We start from the raw sequence: 8758 nt of genomic DNA, 5'->3' as shown, positions 1-8758 counted from the left end.
GCCTTTGAGATGTCTTACTTCCTCTTACGTCTCTCTGCTGGAGCGATGCACTTAAATCAAAAAGTTTGTTTTGATGGGACATGAAGTGGAGTATTACAAGTGTACCACACATTCATCAGCCAATCAAATGCATGGGGGAAAAAGGGTGGGCACAGTGATGCTTGAAAATGACCAATCAAACTAGCTAGCTAGGTGGCTAGCAAGCAGAGCTAGTTAGTGCTGGTAGTTAGCACTGTAGCAACTGCAATGGTAGTAGAGGTATCTAGCTAGCTAACGTTTGTTAGTCAAGTTCAAATGCAATTCTATTGGTTGTGTACACATATTTTTCAGATGTTATCGCGGGTGTAGCGCAATGCTCCAACTGTGCAGTAATACCTAGCAATACAAAATAATATATATTTTTTAAAGAAATAAAGAAACAAGCAATGTCAGACTCCGGAATATAAATATATGTGTATGATGGTGTGCATAGACATCATGGACAGTATATGAATAGAAAATGTGTACAGCAGTAGTTATTGTATGTTGGATGAGCATTGACTAGAATACAGTATATACGTAAGTGGGTAAAATTGCATGTAAACATTATTAAAGTGGCCAGTCTTCAATAAATATGTACATAGGGCAGCAGTATCTAAGGTGCAGGGTTGAGCACCAGGTGGTAGCTGGCTAGTAACAGTGACTAAAGTTCAGGGCAGGGTATTGAATGGAGGTCAGCTAGTGGACAATTTAGATATAAGCTCTTTTTCAGTCTCTCGGTCACAGCTATGATGCGTCTGTACTGTCTTCACCTTCTAGATGGTGCGGGGGTGAACAAGCCGTGGCTCGGGTGGCTGAGGTCCTTGATGATCTTCTTGGCTCTCCTGTGACACAGGGTGCTGTAAATGTTCTAGGGTGCATTTACAGCCCCCGGTAATGTGCTGGGCAAAATACATTTATTCAGCCTCCTGAGGGTGAAGAGGCGCTGTTACGCTTTCTTCACCACACTGTCTGTGTGGATGGACTATTTCATATTATCAGTGATGTGCACACCTAGGATCTTTTCACCCTCTCCACCATCCACTGATGGGGGGAGGGGGCGTGCTCAACCTGCCATCTGATGAAGTGCACAATCAGCTCCTTCATTTTGTTAACATTGAGGGAGAGGTTATTTTCCTACTCTGCCAGGGTCCTCATCTCCCTGTAGGTTGTCTCGACGTTGTTGTTATTCAGGCTTACCACTGTTGTGTCGTCTAATGATTGAGTTGGAGACATGCGTGGCTATGTAGTCATGGGAGTACAGGATGGGGCTGAGCATGCACCCTTGTGGGGGTCCCATGCTGGGGATCAGTGTGGTGAAGGTGTTGCAAGTCCAGAACCCAGTTGCACAGGGTGGGGTTCAGACCCAGGGCGCCGAGCTTAGTGATGAGTTTGGAGGGCACTATGGTGTTGAAGGCTGAGCTACAGTTGGTGAAAAACTTTCTTACATAGGTTTCCTCTTGTCCAGATGGGATAGGGCAGTGCAATGGCGATTCCGTCATCCGTGTATCTATTGGGTCGGTATGCAAATTGTAGTGAGTCTAGGGTGTCGGGTAAGGTGGAGGTGTTATGATCCTTAACTAGCCTCTCAAAGCACTTCATGATGACAAGAGGTGAGTGCTAATGACAATAGTCATTTAGTTCAGTTACCTTCACTTTCTTGTGTACAGGAACAATGGTGGACCTCTTGAGGCAAGTGGTGACAACAGACTGGGATAGGGAGAGATTGAATATGACTGTAAAAACCCAAGCCAGCTGGTCTGCACATGCTCTGAGGACACGGCTAGGGATGCCATCTGGTGTGGCTGCCCTGCGACGGTTAACGAGCTTAAATGTCTTTTTACTCACGTCAGCCACAGAGAACGAGAGCTTACAGTCCTCGTGAGCAGCGGTGGCCCACATTGACTATATTGGCTGTGTTTTCCTTGAAGCGGGCGAAAGTGTTTAGCTCATCTGTGAGCAAGGCGTCGGTGTCCGCAACGTGGCTGGTTTTCCCTTTATAAATTACTACAGCTAATATAGTCAATGACTAACTAAATAGATAGTTAAACGTTGTAGCTAACATGATCATGTTACAAGGATTTTAGGAGTAGAAGTAAGAAATTGAACGTTGCTGTTTTGAGTAAACAAGCTAATGTTAACTGGCAAGCAAATTTAGCTAGCTAATATTAGCTAACTAGCTAGCTACCAAAGGATCGTTGGCTAACACTAGCTACTAAACATTGGTGGAAGAGTGGATAGCTTGGCACCGGAAGAAATGGCAGCAGTTTTACGGGCGCCCAACCAATTGTGCTATTATGTGGGTTTTTTTGTGTTATTTGTAACTTATCTTGTACATAATGTTTCTGCAACAGTATCCTACAGCAAAAAAAATATTTTGAATATCAGGACAGCGATCACTCACCTCGGAATAGACAAAGATTTTTTTCTTCAAAAAGCAAGGGCACAGGGCATTCTCCAGGGCCAACAGGGACAACATCCCCATTATATGCAAGAGGAAGAAATGGAGGCACAGGGGACACAGAGCGGGGTGCCTCGTAAGAATCCACAGAAGGTGAGTGGGAAAGCTGTCGTTACTGTCAATATTACTCGCCAACGTGCAATCATTGGACAATAAATTAGACAAGGTACAATCACGAATATCCTACAAACAGGACGTCAAAAAATGTAATATCCTATGTTTCATGGAATCATGGCTGATTGACGACATGGATATTCAGCTAGCAGGATATACGCTGCACAGGCAAGATAGAACAACACACTCCGTCCGGTAAGACGAGGGGGAGGTCTGTGCATATTTGTAAACAACAGCTGGTGCATGAAATCGGAGAAATTTTGCTCACCTTAAGTAGAGTATATTGTGATACATTGCAAGCAACACCACTTGCCAAGAGAGTTTTCAGCTATACTTTTCGTGGTTGTTTATTTCCCACCACAGACAGATGCTGGCACTAAGACCACAATCAGTCAGCTGTATAAGGAAATAAGCAAACAGGAAACTACTCATCTAGAGGCGGCGCTCCTATTGGCTGGAGACTTTAATGCAGGGAAACTTAAATAAATTCTACCAAATTTCTATCAACATGTTAAATGTGCAGAGAGAAAAAAAATTCAAGATCACCTGTACTCCACACACATACACATACAAAGCTCTCCTTCGCCCTCCAGTTGGTAAATCCGGCCACAACTCTATCCTCCTGATTCCTGCTTACAAGCAAAAATTAAAGCAGGAAGCACCAGTGACTCGGTCTATAAAAAAGTGGTCAAATGAAGCAGATGGAAAACTACAGGACTGTTTTGCTATCACAGACTGGAACATGTTCTGGGATTCTTCCGATGGCATTGAGGAGTACATCACATCAGTCACTGGCTTTATCAATAAGTGCATCGAGGACGTTGTCCCCACAGTGACCGTACATACATACCCCAACCAGAAGCCATGGATTACAGGCAACATTCGCACTGAGCTAAAGGGCAGAGCTGCCGCATTTAAGGTGCAGGACTCTAACCCGGAAGCTTACAAGAAATCCTGTTATGCACTGCGACGAACCATCAAACAGGCAAAGCGCCAATACAAGGTTAAGATTGAATCATACTACACCGGCTCCGATGCTCATCTTGTGGGGCAGGGCTTGCAAACTATTACAGACTACAAAAGGAAGCTCAGCCACGAGCTGCCCAGTGACACGAGCCAACCAGACGAGCTAAATCACTTCTATGCTCACTTAGAGGCAAGCAACATTGAGGCATGCATGAGAGCGTCAGCTGTTCTGGACAACTGTGTGATCATGCTCTCCGTAGCCGATGTGAGTGTGACCTTTAAACAGGTTAACATAGACAAGGCTGTGTGGCCAGAAGGATTACCAGGACGTGTGCTCCAGGCATGTGCTGACCAACTGGCAGGTGTCTTCACTGACATTTTCAACATGTCCCTGTCTGAGCCTTTAATACCAACATGTTTCAAGCATAGTCCCTGTGCCCAAGAACACAAAGGCAACCTGCCTAAATTACTACACACCCGTAGCACTCACATCCGTAGCCATGAAGTGCTTTGAAAGGCTGGTAATGGCTCACATCAACACCATTATCCCAAAAACCCTAGACCCACTCCAATTTGCATACCCCCCAAACAGATCCACAGATGATGCAATCTCTTTTGCACTCCACACTTCCCTTTCCCACCTGGACAAAAGGAAAACTTATGTGAGAATGCTATTCATTGACTACAGCCCAGCATTCAACAATCATAGTACCCTCAAAGCTCATCACTAAGCTAAGGATCCTGGGACTAAACACCTCCTTCTGCAACTGGATCCTGGACTTCCTGACGGGCCGCCCACTGGTGGTGATGGTAGGGAGCAACACATCTACCACGCCGATCCTCAACACTGGAGCCCCCCAGGGGTGTGTGCTCAGTCCCCTCCTGTACTCCTTGTTCACCCACGACTGCATGGCCAGAAACGACTCCAACACAATCATTAAGTTTGCAGACAACAGAACAGTTGTAGACCTGATCACCGACAACGGCAAGACAACCTATAGAGAGGAGGTCAGAGACCTGGCGGGGTGGTGCCAGAATAGCAACCTATCCCTCAATGTAACCAAGACTAAGGAGATGATTGTGGACTACAGGAAAAGGAGGACCGAGTACGCCCCCCATTCTCATCGACGAGGCTGTAGTGAGCAGGTTGAGAGCTTCAAGTTCCTTGGTGTCCACATCACCAACAAACCAACATGGTCCAAACACACCAAGACAGTCGTGAATAGGGCACGACAAAGTATGATGTAGTATGATTCAGGAAACTAAAAAGATTTGCCATGTGTTGTGAGATCCTCAAAAGTTTCAACAGTTGCAACATCGAGAGCATCTTGACTGGTTGCATCACTGCCTGGTATGGCAATTGCTCGGCCTCCGACCGCAAGACACTACAGAGGGTAGTGCGTACCGCCCAGAACATTGCTGGGGCTAAGCTGCCTGCCATCCAGGACCTCTACACCAGGCGGGGTCAGAGGAAGGCCCTGAAAATTGTCAAAGACCCCAGCCAACCTAGTCATGGACTGTTCTCTTTACAAACCTAAAAAGGTTTCTCAACAGTTTTTACCCCCAAGTCATAAGACTCCTGAACACTTAATCAAATGGCTACCCTTCCCCTGTTTTACGCTGCTGCTACTCTCTGTTTATCATACATGCACAGTGACTTTAACTATGCATTCCATTCATCTACATATGTACATACTACCTCAATTGTTCCGACCAACCAGTTCTCCCGCACATTGGCTAACTGGACTATCTTCACTGCGTCCCACCACCAGCCAACCCCTCTTACCATACAGCTAGTCTCTGTTCATCATATATGCATAGTCACTTTAACCATATCTACATGTACATACTTCCTCAATCAGCCTGTGTCTGTATTTAGCCTCGCTACTTTTTATAGCCTCGCTACTGTTTTTCACTCTTTTTACTGTTGTTTTTCTTTCTTTACTTACCTATTGTTCACCTAACACCTTTTTTGCACTATTGGTTCTAACCAATAGTGCAAAAAGGGGTTGGGGGGCCCACAATGCAAATAGTTTGGGTAGCCATTTGATTACCTGTAAGTAAGCAGTTCACTGTAAGGTCTACAGCTGTTGTATTCGGCGCACATGACAAATAAACTTTTATTTTATTTTATTTAACTATTCCAAGAACAGCAGCAGCAGCCACTGCAGAGCAATCCTCCAGTGCCTGCACCGGAACAGGCGGCGGCAAGCATTCATTAAGCAACACATAATGAGCTATCTGTGAGTTGTATGATGGTTATCTTAGCATTCTCAAATACGTTGCATGAAATAGAGGTGTGAATATCTTCCATAAACTTAATTTCATGTATTTTTCTCTATCATGTCTCAGGATGAACAGTCTGCACAAAAACCTGTGTACTGGGTCTTCTGGTCAGTCAGCTGATATTAAAGTACACAGATGGAGAGTGGCGCATGCAGATTTTGAAGGTGAGCAGTCTCATAAAGACATGGACTGACTGTATCATCATTTTACATTTTACAATTTTATCAAGGATTTTGATGCACATAAGCATTGCTAATACACCACACAGACTCCTAAGATGCATTGAACTGAAAGAGTGGCAAAAATTATCGGACACCCCAGACAGAGCAAAGGAGCAGAACATCAAAAAGCAAAGGTGGTGTCGTCAGAGACAGGTTCGTTTATAATGTAAACCAACCCATACATTTTAAATGCAGTACTGAATTTTGAAAAGTAAAGACTTGTTCCACAGATTTTAGTGTGTGCGTCTTTATTCTTTTTTTTTCATTGAGATTCCATTATTCAAGACCGTTTGTTTATTGAGAAGAATAACTTGTCTCCTGTAATTCCACAGGCTTTGGCCAGTTGGTCAAAATTACTCTCTGCTGAAGAGAAGCAGCGATTTGCAGGGGCAAATGAAGACATGATGTCTGATGTGAAGCCAGACCCAGAGGAACCCAATGCATTTTTTTATAACATCCCCACCCTGGTGCTCCCCTGAGTCTGAGAACCTGGTTGAGTCAGCAGACCGGAAAAGGGCAAAGCCTGCTTATGGGGAGAATAGGCTCCATCAGAACGAAACTGGAGCAACCGTCCACCGCAACGCAGAAAGTCTGTTTTTGCAATAGACCACATACTGGACTCTACTTCCACTGACACCCCAACACACACACACACACACACACACACACACACACACACACACACACACACACACACACACACACACACACACACACACACACACACACACTACAAATGCCCAAACACACATAACACGTACACATGCAAACTGACGACACACACACACACACACATACACACACACGCTTTCACTCACCACATACGCTGCCACTGTCTATTATCTATCCTGTTATCTAGTCACTTCACCCCTACTCTGACTTCAGAAAATATTCATACCCTTCCCTTATTCAAAATGTTGCTGTCTAACAGCCTGAGTTAAAAACTGATTAAATTGATGTTTTTTTTCATCCATGTACATGTAATGACAAATTTAAAAAATATATTCTAAATTTTTGCAAATGTACTGAAAATTAAATACAGAAACATCTACTTTTCTTAAGCATTCACACCCCTGAGTCAATAAAACCAGTAATGGTTGTTAATCATTGCTAGTGTGGTAAACCGTGGGTTCAGCGTGCAGAGATTGACACAGAGACAGGGAGGCTTTAGTCCGAAAAACAACGTTATTTAGACAGAAAATAAGGTTTGGGTCTGGCCTTCTCTCCTTTCGCTTGCTGTCGGTCTCTCCCCATTCTCTCTCGCGGTGTGCCACCATGATCCTTTTATTTGGCCTCCACGGCTGGTTGGCCCTTTCCTCTAATTACCTCCTCTGTGACGGGGTGTCCATCTCATTTCACATTGGCGCGTTACGTTCAATAGTTCTAAAACAAGCGGTGATTGTGCAGAGAGCCACATGAAATCACAGAAACACTCATTATAAATGTTGATGAAAATTCAAGTGTTATGCATGGAACTTTAGATACACTTCTCCTTAAAAACCTCTTGAGACTAGGGGGCAGTATTTAGATTTTTGGATGAAAAACGTACCCAAAATGAAACGGCCTATTTCTCATGCCCAGAATCTAGAATATGCATATAATTGGCAGAGGGACTCTGCCTAGAAGGCCAGCATCCCGGAGTCGCCTCTTCACTGTTGATGTTGAGAATGGTGTTTTGCGGGTACTATTTAATGAAGCTGCCAGTTGAGGACTTGTGAGGCGTCTGTTTCTCAAACTAGACACTCCAATGTACTTGTCCTCTTGCTCAGTTGTGCACCCACTCCTCTTTCTATTCTGGTTAAAGCCAGTTTCTTGTCAATTTCTCCCATGGAATAGCCTTCATTTCTCAGAACAAGAATAGACAGATGAGTTTCAGAAGAAAATCTTTGTTTCTGGCCAATTTGAGCCTGTAATCAAACACACAAATACTGATGCTCCATATTCTCAACTAGTCTTAAGTAGGCCCGTTTTATTGTTTCTTTAATCAGAAACAGTTTTCAGCTGTGCTAACATAATTGCAAAAGGTTTTTCTAATGATCAATTAGCCTTTTAAAATTCTAAACTTGGATTAACAAGCTGTCCTGTCTTTTTTTAAAACAATAAATCATTGTCAATCCAAATACTAAGGCATTTGTATGCAACGATTCATTCCAATATAGAACCATCCGATGAATAAAGATATCATCCATCTGAGACACTCATACGAGAACATGAAAAAAACATGTATTTAGATTATACCCATATTAAATACTAGTTTTAAATCAAGGGCTTTCTTCACAACTGCAAAATCGGACTGTAGCCTTGTCACATGCACAAGAAGCATGTTTCTCTCACATTTTGTTCACAAATTTGTTTACATCCCTGGTAGTGTGCATCTCTCCTTTGCCAAGATAATCCATCCACCTGACAGGTGTGGTATATCAAGAAGCTGAGTAAACAGCATGATCATTACACAGGTGCATCTTGAGCTGGGGACAATAAAAGGCCACTTTAAACTATGCAGATGTCACACAACACAATGATGACTCAAGTTTTGAGGGAGCGTGCGACTGGCATGCTGACTGCAGGAATGTCCACCAGAGCTGTTGCCAGATAATTTAATGCTAATTTTTCAACCATTAGCCGCCTCCAACGCCATTTTAGAGAATTTGGCAGTATGTCTAACCGGCCTCACACCCACAACCAGTACCTC

At 43.8% G+C, this 8758-nt stretch overlaps 1 long non-coding RNA gene across 1 annotated transcript; it reads left to right on the top strand.

Annotated features, from left to right (window-relative positions):
• The first annotated feature begins 5666 nt into the window (after positions 1-5666).
• On the top strand, positions 5667-6785 carry LOC110490845. Its single transcript, XR_002468765.2, has 4 exons — positions 5667-5802; positions 5912-6009; positions 6114-6219; positions 6399-6785. It is a non-coding gene; the product is annotated as an uncharacterized LOC110490845 (long non-coding RNA).
• Positions 6786-8758: the final 1973 nt, after the last annotated feature.

Source organism: Oncorhynchus mykiss, chromosome 15, assembly GCF_013265735.2.
Source record: "Oncorhynchus mykiss isolate Arlee chromosome 15, USDA_OmykA_1.1, whole genome shotgun sequence".
Lineage (NCBI taxonomy): Eukaryota > Metazoa > Chordata > Actinopteri > Salmoniformes > Salmonidae > Oncorhynchus > Oncorhynchus mykiss.
Note: the sequence above shows the minus strand (reverse complement) of the source record. Positions and strands in the feature narration are given on the sequence as shown.